Here is a 17,184-nt window from a genome sequence, read left to right on the forward strand (position 1 = left end):
AAGTACAAAGAATACAGAAAAATGAAGGGAGCCTAAGAGAATCATGGGACACCAGTAAATGCACCAACACAGGCATAATAAGACTACCAGATGGTGAAAAGAGAAAGAAAGAACTAAACATTTATTCAAGGAAAAAATTCCGGAAGACTTTCCATATTTACTGAAAAACGATAACCTACACATCCAGGAAACTCAATGAACTCCAACAGGTTAAATCCACAAATAGTTCCACAGACACATCACAGTAAAAGTGCTGAAAGTCAAAGGCAAGAAGAAAATCTTGAAAGCAGTGAGAGAAAAATAGCAGGTCACTTAGAAGGAAACCTCAGTAAGACTAACAGCTTACTTCTCAGCAGAAGCAATAGAGGTCAGAAGACAGTGGGATAACATATTCAAAGTTCTTAGAAAAACAAAACTGTCAAACAAGAATCTTATATTCAGAAACAGTATCTTTCAAAAATCAGGGAAAAGTAAAGACTCTCCAAGATAAACAAAAAGAATTTGTTGCTAGTAGATTGTACTTTACAAGAGATTCTTTTTATTTTTTTCCTTTTTTTAAATTCCATTTATTTATTTTATTGCATTTTAGGTTTTGGGGTACATGTGAAGAACATGCAAGATTGTTGCATAGGTACACACATGGCAGTATGATTTGCTGTCTTCCTCCCCATCACCTACATCTGGCATCTCTCCCCTTGCTATCTCTCCCCAACTCCCCACCCCCCACCATCCCTCCCCTATTTCCCCCCAACAGACCCCAGTGTGTAGTGCTCCCCTCCCTGTGTCCATGTGTTCTCATTGTTCAACACCTGCCTATGAATGAGAACATGCGGTGTTTGATCTTCTGTTCTTGTGTCAGTTTGCTGAGAATGATGGTTTCCAGGTTCATCCGTGTCCCTACAAAGGACACGAACTCATCGTTTTTGATGGCTGCATAATATTCCATGCTGTATATGTGCCACATTTTCCTTGTCCAGTCTATCATCGATGGGCATTTTGGTTGGTTCCAGGTCTTTGCTATTTTTACAAGAGATTCTAAAGGAAATTTTTCAGATTGACAGCAAGTGCCTCAAGACTGTCATTCCAGCCCACATGAGGAAGCAAAAAACACTAGTAAAGGTAATTATGTAATTATAAAAAATAGCATAAATGCATACTTTTGTCCTTTCACCTCTTAATTGATTAAAATAATAATGGTATAAATAATATTTATATGTTGTATTGTTGGACCTGAAACATAGAGAAATATAACATATGCATCATATGCTTGCCAATAACAGCACCAAGGAGGTGTGTGGGAATAAGGCTGATTGACCTAAAAACGTAACTACAGATATTAAAGTACTAATTACAATAACTTATTGTTGGGTTTATAACATTAAGATCAATAATATGCATAATAATAATAATAATACCACAAAAACAGGGAAAAGGAATAAAGCTGTATAGACTAGCATTTCTATGTATTACTGGAAACAAGCTCGTACCAATCTAAAGCTAATTCTTATGTATTGAGATGTATACAGTAATCCCTAGAGGAACCACTAAAAAGTCCCTCAAAATACAGTGAAAAAAGCATCGAATAAATTAAAATGCAGCATTGAAAACTATTTACCTAATTCAAATAAAGCAATAAACAAGGAACTGAATAAAAATAGCATGACATATAAAAAAAGAAAAAATAAAATGGCAGACATAAATTCAACTATATGAACAATAAGTTTAAATATGACTAAACATACAAGCTAATCCACATCAAAGGTAGAGATTGTCAGACTAGATTTAAAAATTATCCAATTTTATGCTATCTAAAGGAGACACATTTTATTTATTTATTTGAGATACAGTCTCACTCTGTTGCTCAGGCTGGAGTGCAATGGCACGATTTCTAAAGGAGACACATTTTAGATTCAAAGATACAAATAGGTTGAAGATAAAAGATAAAAAATATACATTATGTAAACAGAAACCTCAAGAAACCTAGAGTATCTTATAGTATATCAAAGTAGACTTCGTAACAAAAGAAGTTACTAGAGATAAAGAGGGATATTTTATAAAGATAAAGGGGCCAACACATCAGTAAGTTATAACAATTATACGAACATAAGCACCTAGTAACAGAGCACTAAAATACATTAAGCAAAACTGACAGAAATGAAAAAAGAAATAAGCAAATCAAGAAAAGCAGTACCTGACTTCAATACTGAAAAGAATAACTAGACAGAAGATCAACAAGGAACTAGAAGACCTGAACAACACTATAAACCAACTAAAACTAATAGACACCTATAGAACTCCACCCAACCATACAGAATATATATTCCTCTCAGGGGCACATTGAACATTCTCCATGGTAGACCATATACTAAGCTGCAAAACAAATCTCAATAAATTTGAAAATACATAAAGACTACAAAGTATGGTTTCTGACTATAGTAAAATGCAATTTGAAATAAATAACAGAAAAAATCTGGAAACTCAAAAATAAATATAACATAAACAACACACTTCTAAATAATCAATGGGTCAGAACAATGAATCAAAAAGGAAATTGGAAAACATTAAGGGATAAATGATATAAAGACATAACATATAAAAATTTATGAGATGAACCTAAATCAGTGTTTAGAGAGAAATTTATAGCTGTAAATGCCTATATTAAGGAGGAAGAAAGGTCTCAAATCGATAACCTAACCTTCCACTTTAAGACACTGAGAAACAAACCAAAATAAATCTAAAGCAAAAAAAGAGAGGAAATAAAAAATATTCGAGCAGAAATTAGTGAAATCATAAATAAAAAACCAATAGAGCCTTATTCTTTGAAAAGCTCAAAAGGTTTGATAAACCTTTAGTTAGATTGGCCAAGAAGAAAAGGAGCAAAAACTTAAATTATTGAATCAAAAGAGAGACATTATTACCAATGTAACATAAATAAAAAGAATTATAATGGAATGCTATGAGCAACTGTATGCCAACAAATTAGATGACTTAAATAAAGTGAACAAGTGATTAGAAAAACGCAAGCTACTGAAACTGACTCAAAAAGAAATGGCAATATGAATAGAACTATAGCAAGGGAGAAGATTGAATTAATAACAATAATAAGAAGAAATCTATTCACAAAAGAAAATCCAGGCCCAGATGGCTTCACTGCTAACTCTACCAAACATTCAGTGAAGAATTAATGCCATATTCCCACAAACTCTTCCAAAAAATAGAAGAGTAGGGAAAAGTTCCAAACTCATTTTGTGAGCTGAAACATCTCAGGAAAACTGTAAACCAGTATCTCTTATGAACCAGTATCTCTTTTTCATTTGTAAATGCAAACAAAAATCCTGAACAACACTGTAGTAAACCAAATCCAGCAACATATAAAAATATACATCACACTAAGTGTGCTTTATAATGCAAGGTTGGCTTAGCATATGAAAATCAATTAACATAATACATTGTATCAATGAAATAAAAAACAAAACTCATATGACCATCTCAATAGACACAGAGAATGCATTTAATAAAATCCAACACCCATCCATGAGACAAAAAAAAAAAAAAAATCTCAATAAATTAGGAATAAAAATGAACTTCCTTAACTTGATAAAATGCATTGACAAAAAATCCACTGACAATATCATACTTCATAGTGAAAAAATTAATGTGTTCCTCCTAAGATCATGAAGATAAATCTGCTCTAGCAACTTCTATTCAACTCTGTTCTGGAGAGTCTAGTCAGGGCAATTAGGCAAGGAAAAGCAGTAAAAGGCACCCCAATTGGGAAGGAAGATGTAAAACTACCTGTATTTGTAGATGACATGATCTTGTATATAGAAAGTTCTAAGAAACGCACTAAAAACTTATTACAACTAATAAATGAGTTAAGCAAGGTTGTGGGATACAAGATCTATGTACAAAAATCAATTGTATTTCAATATACTGGCAATGAACAATATGAAAATGAAATTAAGATAAGCATAAAATACATAAGATTAAATTTAACAAAAGTGTGTCTTAGCACTTTCTTGTTAAATTTAATCTTAGGTATTTAAGATTAGCATCATAGATTGGGTGGTTTAGACAATAGACATTTATTTCTCACAATTATGGAGCCTGTGAAGTCCAAGATCAGGATGTCAGCATGTTAAGATTCTAGTGAGGGCCTTCCTCCTAGTTTGCAGAAGGCTGTCTCCTTGCTGTATCTTCACACTGCCCTTCCTTGGAGTGTGTGCATGGAGAGAGAGAGAGAGATCCAGTGTCTCTTTCTCTTTTTGTAAGAGCACATCCATCATGGGGGCCTCACCCTCATGACCTCCTATAAATGTAATTAACTTTCAAAGGCACTACCTTCAAATACCATCATGTTAGTGATTAGCACTTCAAACACATGAATTTGAGAGTGGTGGGGACACAAGCATTGAATCCACAATGAAACATAAAACTTATGCTCTGCAAGCTATAAAATGTTGTTGAAAAAATTAAAGATAATCTAAATAATTAGAAAAACATCCTATGTTCATGGATTGGAATACTTAACATTGTTAAGATGGCAATATTCTTCACACTGATCTATAAATTCAACACAATTCCTATCAGAATCCTAAGCTGATTTATTTGTAGAGGTTGACAAGTTGATTCTAAAATGTATGTGGATATGCAAAGAATCCAAAAACAAAACAAAACAATCATGAAAGAGAACAAAGCAAGAGACCTTGCACTTCCTAACTTCAAAACTTACTACAAAGCAATAATAAGACAGTGTGGTACTGGAATAAGTTACAAAATACAAACTCAAAAGGAATCAAAAACTAAAATGTAAAAGCTAAAACTATAAAACTCTTAGAAGGAAATGCAAAGATTGATCTTCATGACTTTCAATTTAACAAAGGAGTCTTACGTACAATACCAAACATAAGCAACAAAAGAAGAAATATATAAATTGGATTTCATCAAAATTAAAAAACTGTGTGCTTCAAAGTACATCAGTAAGAAAGTAGAAAGATTACCTACATAATGATAATGTTTGCAAATCATATATCTGATTATTTATATCTAAAATACATAATGAGCCTTACTACTCAATCCTACAGAGACAAATAACCCAATTTTAAATTGGCAAACGATCTGAGTAGGCATTTTTTCAGGGAAGGTATGCAAATAGATAATAAAAACATAAAAAGATGTTCACCATCATTAGCCATCAGGGAAAGGCAAACCAAAACCACAATGAGATATGACTTCATACCCACTAAGATGGCTCAAATCAAAGAGCCAGATAACAATAAGTGTTGACAAGGATGTGGAGAAACTGAACCTTCACACACTGTTGATGGGAATGTAAGTTGATGTTGCTTTGGAAAACAGTCTGTTAATTCTTTACAAATAACTCTATTAAGCATAAGGTTTTCATGTAGTAAATAGTTGTGTCATATGGTAACCAGCAATTCTATTCCTAGGTATAAATCTAGAAGAAATAAAGGCATATATCCACATAAAAATTTGTACACTAATGTTTATAGCAGCATTGCTCATAATACCAAAAAGATGGAAACAATTCAAATGTACATCCACTGATGATTGGGTAAACAAAATGTGTTAAATCCATACGATGGAATATTATTCAGCCAGAAAAAGGAATGATGCATGTTATAACATGGATGAACCTTGAAAACATTATACTAAGTGAAAGAACTCAGTCACAAAAGATCACATATTATATGATTCCATTCATATAAAAAGTCAAGAACAAGGAAATTGACTGACGCAGACAGTAGATTAATGATTACTTATGGATTGAGGGTGGGGGATGGGAGGGTAGGGTGATTGCTAAGGAGACAAGGTTTTGTTTTGAGATGATAAAAATGTTCTGTGGTGATGGTTGTATGTATCTGTGAATATACTAAATATCATTGCATTGTACCCTTTAAATAGGTGATTTGTATTTTTGAAATATAGCTCAATAAAGTTGTTAAAAATTCAAATATCCAGTTGTTCGCTGGTAATAAATAGAAATACAATGGGGTTGTGTATACTTATTTTCTATTTCGCAGCCTTTTAAAACCCACTATTTTATTTTTATTCCATTAAATTTTCAACACAGATGATTATGTTGTCTATGAATAAAGACAATTTTACTTCTTCCTCTCCAGGCTGGATGCCTTTTATTACTTTTGTTTTTCTTTCTTTCTTTTTCTTTTTTTTCTGAGATGAAGTCTCGCTCTGTAGCCCAAGCTGGAGTGCAGTGGTGCAATCTCGGCTCACAGCAACCACTGCCCCCTGGGTTCAAGCAATTCTTCTGCCTCAGTCTCTTGAGTAGCTGGGATTACAGGCATGTGCCACCATGCCTGACTAATTTTTGTATTTTTAGCAGAGACGGGGTTTCACTATATTGGTCAAGCTGGTCTTGAACTCCTGACCTCATGATCCACCTGCCTCAGCCTACCAAAGTGCTGGGATTACAGGTATGAGCCACTGGGCCCAGCCTAGTTGCCTAATTTTTATTTCTTTTGTTCCTTATAACGCTGGCCCAGATTTCTAGTGAAACGTTGAATGGGATTGGTGGAGCAAATATTTTTATCTTGTTTCTTATGTTTGGGGAAAAGATTCAATCATTGATTATTAAGAAAGTGTAAGCTGTAGGTTTTTCAGAGATTTCTTGTAGCAGGCTGATGAAATTCACTCCCATTCTTCGTTTTCTGTGCGTTTTTATCAGGAATCTTTGTTGGATGTTTTCAAATGCCTTTTCTGTATCTATTGAGATCATCATATGTTTTTATTTCCTTTTTTAGAGTGTTAATATGGTGAATTTTACATTGAATTTTGAATGTTAAATATTTCCTGTTATGCAGGCCTGCTTGTGATAAATCCTTTCAGATTTTCTGTGTCTGAAAGCATCTTCCTATATATAAGGAGCTCAAATAACTCTATAGGAAAAGAATCTAATATTCCAATCAAAAGATGGGCAAAAGATCTGAAGAGACATTTCTCAAAAGACATACAAACGGCAAACAGGCATATACAAAGGTGCTCAACATTGCTGATCATTAGAGAAATGGAAATCAGTCCGGGCACGGTGGCTCACACCTGTAATCCCAGCACTTTGGGAGGCTGAGGTGGGTGGATGGCTTGAGATCAGGAGTTCAAGACCAGCCTGGGCAACATGGCAAAACCTCGTCTACTTAAAATACAAAAATTAGCCAGACATAGTGGCACGTGCCTGTAATCCCAGCTATTTGAGAGGCTGAGGCAGGAGAATCCCTTGAACCTGGGAGGCGGAGGTTATAGTTAGCCGAGATGGTGCCACTGCACTCCAGTCTGGGCAGCAGCGTGAGACTTTGTCTCAAACAAACAAAAACAAACAAATAAATGCAAATCAAAACTACAATGAGATGTTATCTCACCCCAGTTTAAATGGCTTATATCCAATGACAGGCAATAACAAATGCTGATGAGAATATGGAGTAAAGGGAAACCTTGTACAAAAATTAGTACAACCACCATGGAGAACAGTTTGGAGCTTCCTCATAAAACTGAAAATTGAGCTACCATATGATCCAGCGATCTCACCCAGTAGGTATATACGCAAAAGAAAAGAAATCAGTATATGGAAGAGCTATCTGCACTCCTGTGTTTGCTGCAGCAATGTTTACAATAGCCATGATTTAACGCAAGCTAAGTGTCCATTAACAGATGAATGGATAAAGAAAATGCAGCACATATACACAATGGAGTTCTACTCAGCCATAAAAAAAGAATGAGATATAGTAATCGGCAACAACATGGATGTTGTCTGTCTTAACATAGTGATCTCCAGTTCCCGATGGAGATCATTATGTTAAGTGAAACAGGACAGGCACCAAAAGACAAACATCACATGTCCTCATTTTTTTGTGGGATCTAAAAATCAAAACAATTGGACTCATGTACATAGAATAAAAGAATGGTTACCAGAGGCTGGGAAGTGTAGTGGGTGCTGAGAGTCAGGTGGGGATGAGTATAAACAATTAGAAATAATGAATAACACCTGCTGTTTGATAGCACAACAGGATGGCTATAGTCAATAATAACTGTATATTTTAAAATAGCTTAAGACTGTAATTGCATTATTTGCAACTCAATGGATAAATCTATCCTTGAGGGGATAGATACCCCATCCTTCATGATGTGCTTATTTCACATTGCATGCCTGCATCAAAACATCTCATGTACCCTATAAATATGTACACCTACCATGTACCCACAAATATTTCTAAAAAAGACAATTAAAAATGTTGAAAATAGAAAGATAACATTGAAAGTTATAATTTGGTCTAAAATTCTCTATGCCTTCTTTTCCTTTGTTGTTGAAGAAAGTTTTACACTTTCAACTTCCAAATACCTTCGTTAGTGAAAAGTACTTTCAATATCAATGAATTATGTTACTATCACTGTTGAAGAAGATTAGCAAAATGACATTCATAGGATTAAATCAGGAAATTTCCTAAAAAAAACTTCTGTGTTTTAAATTTAATTATAAAGAACTTTTTGACCAAGCCAGTACCTGACCATTTGAGTGATGACGGCAATTTTCTCGGCTCTTGGTATCAGCACTGATTTATCCATACAATGAATAGTTATTGCACATCTGCTTTGTGATAAGCACTGAATTAAGTATTTTTTTTTTAAAAAGAGCTAATGTCCATTTCAAAAGCAGTGATTGGTTTTTCTTTGGAGGAAACAAATGTTAGATCTTACAGCATTCGATATATGTATTTTTTTTGGTCTGGGCAGTACATCCTCACACACTCTTTTAAACTGTAAGTTTAAAAACTCTTGCATGTATTTGCAAAGATAAATGCTCATCATTCACATTCCAATACCTGTACTTGGTAAATAACAAAGTAAATTAAATGAGGTTCTTCACAGTCAATATTAAATGTTACTGAATCCTCAACTAATTCAATGCCTTCTTAAATGACCAATACAAATTAAAAGTCATGAAAGGTTTTCTAATTAAGATGACATTCCCAGAGAGGCCCAGGGCATTCTGAGGACACCAATTCTGTGGTGATACGTCACTGAATATTGCTTTGGCTGTGCCAGAGGAAGGCTTTGGATGAGTCCATGTCATAAATGAAGGGTGGAGAGCAGGATAAAGAAGATTCTGTCAACTGAGGACTTCCCTGAGGTCTTCAGGAAGCACTGGCTGGCAGCAAGGGTGTGGACCCTCGATTGCTGCTGCAGAAAAGGGCTGTAGGTGATGGCATTTATCCTAGGCATACTCCCCTGGCTTTCCTCACCAGACAACTACCCCTAAATAGGCCTTTGGGGTAATTGACAAGAAAGACAAACCCTGCTAAAGTGCTGTCAAACACATAGACCTTGGGGTCTTTAATTCCAGCTGGAATGTTTACTGTGAGATCTTGGCCAGCTTCCTTCACCTTTCTGAGCTTCAGTGTTTGCACCTGAAAAATGGCAGTAGTGAACGACTCACATTATAGTTTGTGTAAACTGCTTAACTTGATTACTGTAAGCTGCCTTTCTCTCTCTCTTAGCTACTAAGGTTGACCTTATGTGTGCGCAACCCGCTGCGTGGTCATCCAAGGCCTAGAGACTTAAATATGCTTGAAGGTCTAAAGTTAAGGCTCATTAACAGCAGGGCACCAAGCTGTATATAACAGGTTAATAGAGATTTCTCTGTTCTTGGTTCTTCATGGGGCTATCTCAGGTATATCTTTTTATATTTTTTTTCAAAGTAATTTTACTGTGAAATCCAGAAAAGTTGCTAGTACTGTACAAAGAACTTTTTTTTTACTGAATTATTTGAGGGCAGGTTGTGGCTGGGATTCCCATCACCCGCAAATACTTCAGTTATTTATAGCGATGTAAATACTGAAAGACCTTCTTCTGTGTTATCACAGTATAACCATTAACACTGATGTATTACTGCCCTCCGATTCTCAGACCCCCTTTGAGTTTCACCAGTAATGTCCTTTACAGCCAAAAGATCCAAGCCAGGACCCCACTCTGTATTTAGTTGTTCTGCTTCTTTAATTTCCTTCATTCTAGAACAGTTAGACCTCGACATGTTGTAGCATGCTCACTTGTTTGTTTTTGTCTGATAATTCCTCATCATTGGCACAGGTGATGCATTTTTGGCAGGCTATTACAGAAATCATGCTGAGGTCTCACTGCCTTCTGTGAGGGGGCCTGTGATGTCAGCTTGTCCCATGACAGGGGATGTTAAGGTGGGTCTCTGGGTTAAGGTCTTCCGGCTTCTTCATGGTCATGCTATTCTTATTCTTTTTCGAAGCAGTATTTTGTAGAAAGGTATGTGGAAATTTTATGATTATCCAGTTTCCTCATCATACTTGCACTCACTAACCTACCAGATTTAGCACCTATTGATGCTTCTTGGCTCAATTTATTGTTACCATGATGTTTGGCATTTTCACTTATACATTTATTATTCACATCATATTATAAGGACAACTTTCTTTTCCTCCCTACTCGTATATGTTTTTGTGTTTACATCTGTGTGAACTCATGGTTCCTAGTTTTACTCAAAGGTTTATAATCCTTTATCACCATAATTTACTTTGATATTCAAATTATTACAGATTTAGCTGGCGGAAGTCTTTTCAAATCAGCTGTCTACACCCTTTTGTCAAGTTTCCATCACTCTTGAATATTTTCTTACACTTTGTAACTAAATGTTCCAGCCTCATCTTCTTTTTTCTGGCCTAGCCATAGAATCAACTATTTCTCCAAAAAGCCCTGGTTCTTCTTCTTTTTTTATTATTTTCTTTTTTTTTTTTTTTAATATACATTAAGTTCTGGGGTACATGTGCAGAATGTGTAGGTTTGTTACATAGGTATACATGTGCCATCACACAGAGTGCAATGAGCAGGTACAGTTGGAAAAATGGCAGTGATATACTTACTGGACACAGGGGTGCCACAAACCTTCAGTTTACAAAAGGCAGTATCTGCGAAGCACAATAAAGCAAAGCACAGTAACATGAGATATGCATGTATTTTGTCTGTTTTCTGGAGTGATTTTTCTCGGCAACGCACTCGAAGTTTTTCTTTACCATCTGAAGCCCTTCCAGAGTTGCTTCTTTGAGGTCACAATAAGACTGTTTTTCTGTTGGCTTTGATCTCTTGATGGCCAGAGTTTCTGGGTATCATGATCAGTAACATCAGCAACGACAACTTCTCTGGTGGTTACATTAACACCAAATTCAATCTTCATATCAACTGGTGCAAAGTTCTGGGGATTTCTCCAGTATTTAAAAAACAACCTGTGTAGCATGACTCATGCTATCCACTTCATTTTGGCCTTTACCAAGTCCAGCATAACAAAATTTCTTAGCGATTCACTGTTTATCAGACCACTGGGGATCATTACTGGCAGCACCTTGAAAACATCTCCAGATCAGGTGAGTAAAACTCACAACTGTCGATGACACCAGGATTTCTTGTAAGAAAACCAGTTGCTATTCTGCAAACCCCTGTAACTGGGGTAACGAGCAAAACTCTGTCTCAAAAAACAAAACAAAACAAAAAACTCACAACTGTCGATGACAACAGGATTTCTTGTAAGAAAACCAGTTGCTATTCTGCAAACCCCTGTAACTGGAATAATTTCACACTGGGGCACAATGAAAGCCATATCCCCACATTTTTTGGTGAAAGTAGCTTTGATCCCTGCTTCCTGTAATGACTAAAAAATATACAACTGTTCATTTTATTTGTGACTGCAGCTTTTCCTTCCGGGTGATTCTTTCTAGCTGCATCTCCTGCTATAATCTGGTCCTTGGACTACAAGAGGGATTTCCATGGACTATCTAACAATTCATAGACTTGTTTTACTCTCATGCAAGTTTTTTTTTTTTTTTTCCCAGTGTTCAGTACTTTAGCTGTTGCCATTCGCCTGAGAGGGTTGGGAGTGGCAACCTATTTTATTTTGTATACTTTTCTATATTTCCTAAAGATTCTGTCTTGAACATCTATCACTTCCATGGTGATATATTTTATACTATAAAACAAACCAATGTCAAACCCTAACCCCTTTTCCCCAAATCAAAGCATCATCTGATATTGTTTCATTTAGCTCAGAGGAAACTGACATAGATTTGCTGTCCTTTCCCCCACTCCCAGTAACCAGCACATCAGAGAGCCTTACTGAGTTTGCCTTCAACTAAATGCTCCACCCTTTAACTTCTCTCCTTTGCCTGGTTTCCAACCTTGTCCAACTGTCTCTCACATGGACGCCAGGGACCTTGTTGCTCTTTTAAGAAAGGTTTTTGTTTTTTTTTTTAAATGTTGTCATGCTTTATACGTGTAATGTAATACATAAACACATTCAAGTTAGGTGTCGTAATCGTAAACCTGATATTTGTAAACTTACAACTCATCCTAAGTGACAGGATGTTACCAGTACACTTGGAGCCATTAGGTTGAACCCCGTGAAAATGCCATTTTTGAAGATTAAAAAATGTTCGAATCGAGGCAATTTCATATGATTTCATCTCATACTTGTGTGTTTTCCCCAATCCCATTATCCTGCCTTTTCCCCAGCAACAGCTGTCTTCCAACCTGAAGTTAATTTATCATTTCCCTGATAGTTACATATTTTTAATGCATATTTATATGTTGTATATCACTAAAAAATGTTATTTAACTTTGTTTTTGAGATTCATATATACTGTCTTGCTTTTTAAAAATTCAACATTAGTTTTATGCTTCATCCATATTGCTGGACATAGGTTATTCTTCCTGCTCTGCAGTGCTGCGCATGCTCCATCCCAGGAAGAGAGAACAATTTGCTGGTTTCCGATACGAATAATCTTGCTGTGAATATATTTGTACATTTCTCCAGAGGCCTACGTACAAAAGTTTCTTAGGTAGTGGTTTTGAAACATTTTTGACTGTGACTATATAAGAAATACATTTACATTGAGATTCATCACACACACAAATATGTTTATATCTAAAACAACTTTTTGAAATGATACTTTTCTTCTTCAGTATGATAAGCTCTGATATTTTCTATTCTTTTCCAGTTGGTTTATTTTAGTGAAAAGTTTTGGTTATAACCGCCTGCATTTAAAAAAAATTTATGGAGCATTATTTTATAGTAGGTGGTTATCAAATCTTTTGTGTATTCTTGATAATAATGTGTATTCTTTAATTGAGATGTACAGGACTCTATATGTGTATATATGTACACACATACATGTATATTTATATATATGTGTATATATACATACATAGATTTATGTGTGTGTGTGTATTTTTTTGAGACAGGATCTTGTTCTGTTGCCCAGGCTGAAGTGCGGTGGCCCGGTCATTACTCACTGCAGCCTTGACCTCCCAGGCTCAATTTATTCTCCCACCTCAGCTTCCTAAGTAGCTGGGACTACAGATGCATGCCACCATGCCCAACTGTTTGTATTTTTTTGTGACACAGGGTTTCACCATGCTGAGGCTGGTCACAAATTCCTGGGCTCAGGCGATCCTCCTGTGTTGGCCTTCCAAAGTGCTAGGATTACAGGCAAGAGCCACTGTACCCCGCTGGTTTCTATGTATTTTTATGAATTCAAACTTATTAGTAGCTATTTTAATAACTGCTTGTATTTACCATTGTACTGTTGTTTTAGATTGTTTCATGCATTGATAATTGAGAGAAGTGTGTTAACATTTCCCACTGCAATTATAGACATGCTGTTTCTTCCTATAGTTCTATCAAGTTTTGCTTTGTATGTTTTTAGCTTATTTCCTTAGGTGCATATAAGTTTTTATACTGTTTTGCCTTCCGGTGAATTGATTCTTTTATTCTTTTTTGATTACTGCCTTTACCTCTAGTCATGCTTCAAAACTTGACTATTCTATTTGATGTAATAACCAGCCTTTTATTGATTATTTGCCTGGTTTATATTTTTCCAACTTTTTCCTTTCAATCTTTCAGCCATTCTTTTGTTTTAGGTCTGTTGATTGTGAAAAGTATTTTATTACTTTTTAAAATATTCAATCTGGTTTTCTTGAAGAGCAAGGCGCATCACTTTGTGGTAACTGTCATTACTGATGTTTTTAGATTTATTTCAATATCTATTCATTTTTTTCTTGCTCCTTTTGTGCTTTTCCTCTTTCTTTCTTTGAAGGGGGAGTGGGTTGAGTTTGGTGTATTTTAAATTTTGTTTTATTCCATAATTTCCCGGTATACTAATTTGGAAGTTATTGATCTATTTTCCTCTTTGAGCAACTACCCTTGAAATGTCACTGTGATGATTTAATAGAATCTAAAGTTGATCAATATCTTAATTACCTCTTTATCTGTACATTGACCCTAAAGCATAAAACTCCTATCTACAGGCCAGGCACGGTGGCTCACGCCTGTAATCCTAGCACTTTGGGAGATTGAGGTGGGCAGAATACTTGAGGTCAGGAGTTCGAGACCAGCCTGGCCAACATGGTAAAATCCTGTGTCTACTGAAAATACAAAAATTAGCCAGGCATGGTGGCACAAGCCTGTAATCCCAGCTACTCTGGAGGCTTGGGCACAAGAATCACTTGAGCCTGGGAGGTGGAGGTTGCAGTGAGCTGAGATCGTGGTGCTGCACTCCAGAGTGTGGCTCTGTCTCAAAACAAAGCAAAACCAAACAGAACAAACAAACAAAAAAATCCTCCTATCTCATCCCCCATCATTCACATGACATTGATGTCTAGTTCTCTAGCTCTCTTCTTTCTTTTTAAACCCTAATGAGACATTTTTATTATTTAACACTGTTCATATTTGTTTTTATTTACTTCAATGTTCTTTTGATTATATTTCTTTTAAGCACCCCAGGCTTTTATTTGAGATACTTTTTCTGGACTTCCTACTGAAACAAATACATATTTTGGAATTTCCTTTAATGAAATGCACGTTTAAGAATATTTTAGATCAGACGATGTTTAAAAGTAACTCCATTTTTATTCAAATGAAAATGTATTTATGTTGCTTTTCTTTTTGAAAGATACTTTTTTTGAAAGATACTTTTGATAGCTTTACTTTATGGACCGCATTATCTTGCTCATTAACTCGACCTCTAAGTTGGCAATAATTTTTTGGTCAGATGTGACTTCACCGTCTTCTGGTTTCCATGCTCACTGTTGAGAAGCCTCTGTCAGGATAATGATTGCTTGCTTGAAGTTGCTCTATTTTTCTCTTTGGCTGCTTTCAAGATCTTCTCTTTGACTTGGGATTCTACAACCATATTGCAAAATCTCTCTGTATAGATATTGTTATTTATTTATTTTGTTGGGTATTTGCTCTGTTTCCTGCATCTGTGTACCATGAAATCAACTAACTCTCAAAATTCCTAAAAATCACCTATTTTCTTGTACTCTCTCTGTACTCTCCTTCTGGGACTTTGATAACTATAACTTAGATATTTTATTCTATCCTCTGCGTCTTTATTCTCTTTTGTATTTCCTATCTCCTTATCCCTGTGCTAGACTTTGTTCAATTTCTTTAGACCCATTCTTCAGTTCACCAATTCTCTTAATCTCTGCTTAATCCATAAGTTAGCTTATCCATTAAAATTTAAATTTTAATAATTACATTTTTATTTCTTAGTGTTTTATTTGATCATTTTCAAATATGTCTTGTAATTTTTACAGTATTTTATTTCATAATTTTATATATATGTATATAAATATATACATATATATATATATATATATTTTTTTTTTGAGATAGAGTCTTGCTCTGTCCCCCCGGTTGAAGTGCCATATCTCAGTCCCAGCTCACTGCTACCTCTGCCTCCCAAGTTTAAGCTATTCTCCTGCCTCAGCCTCCCAAGTAGCTGGAATTACAGGCATGTGCCACCATGCCTGGCTAACTTTTGTATTTTTAGTAGAGATGAGGTTCTGCCATATTGACCAGGCTGGTCTCGAACTCCTGACCTCAGGTGATCCACCCACCCCGGCCTCCCAAAGTGCTGGGATTACAGGCGTGAGCCACTGTGCCCAGTCTCCATAGTGATTTTTAAGTTCTGCCTTTTATTTCTTCAAATATTTCACACATTGTTATTTTACATTCTATTTTATAATTACAATTTCTTGGGTGTTTTTAGTTTCTGCTGGGATTTCCTAACGCTAGCTTGCTTATCTATATGTTGATAACTACAGATTGTGAGCTCATATTCTTTTGAACTTAATCTGGAAAAATCCTTGGCATTAAAATAGGTTACTTAGCAATATAGAGAATTTTTGTTTGCTTCTGCTGGCAGCTCAAAGATCCTACCAAACTGTATCCACATTGCTTCTTTAGGAGCTTGAGTTCAGATCTCCAATCCTGCAGTGGGTCCAAAGTTTGGCTGCTTCTTTACAGTGCAATTCTAAGAATTTGCCTTCAGAGTTTGTGTTTGCACACCTGCTCTGCTCAGGTTTCAGCTCAGCCTTTTTCTGCACCCCTTCTTGAAAATTTCCCTTGCTTTCCTGGGATCCTACCAATTATATTGTAGTGAGAGAGCTCTTCAGGGTACCTCAAGCCCTTGATATCTCTCATAAGTATTTACATGTGGTTGTAGATACATGTAGATACACAATAGCCAAAGAGACTTTTTAAAAAATGTAAATCAGATTACACCCCTTCCTGGTTGCAAACTCTCAAATGCACCTCTCAGCACACTGAGAACAAAATCCAAATACCTTATCTTGGCAGCTCAGGCCTGCGGAATCTGGTTTGTGCCTGTTTCTTGGACTCTGTTTTCCACCGCTGCACGCATGGTCCAGAAGGGCATTTTCTGGATTCCTTCCACAGACAGACGTTCCTACCTCACAGTTATAAACCCTCTGTTTGAAATTCTGCCTGTTTCCCTCAAGCATCCGTCCTCTCTTTGGCCAGTCTTGGCACGCCAGGATCCTTGTCAGTAGAATCTCAGCAGTCACCGTGCTTCAGCCTGGCTTCCCAGCACCATTGCACCTAACGCAGCCATCCTCACCGCCAGTCACTCTGAGATTACCTGTTGCCTCTTTTCTAGGATATAATTCCAGGAGCACAAATTCTGCTGAATCCCAGTGCTAAGAAATTCTGGCACATAGTAGTCAGTCATTAGATATCTATTGAATAAAAAGAAGTCACAACTCAGAAGTACTGTATTAGAATCCCTGCAAAGTACACGGCTTCCGCTAGGAAAATATGTGAGATACAAGAAGAGAGAC

At 35.9% G+C, this 17,184-nt stretch overlaps 1 pseudogene; it reads right to left on the minus strand.

Annotated features, from left to right (window-relative positions):
• Positions 1-9,139: 9,139 nt before the first annotated feature.
• LOC108304145 lies at positions 9,140-11,904 on the minus strand (annotated as a pseudogene).
• Between the last annotated feature and the right edge of the window lie 5,280 nt (positions 11,905-17,184).

This window comes from Cebus imitator, unplaced genomic scaffold (genome assembly GCF_001604975.1).
Source record: "Cebus imitator isolate Cc_AM_T3 unplaced genomic scaffold, Cebus_imitator-1.0 Scaffold53, whole genome shotgun sequence".
NCBI lineage: Eukaryota > Metazoa > Chordata > Mammalia > Primates > Cebidae > Cebus > Cebus imitator.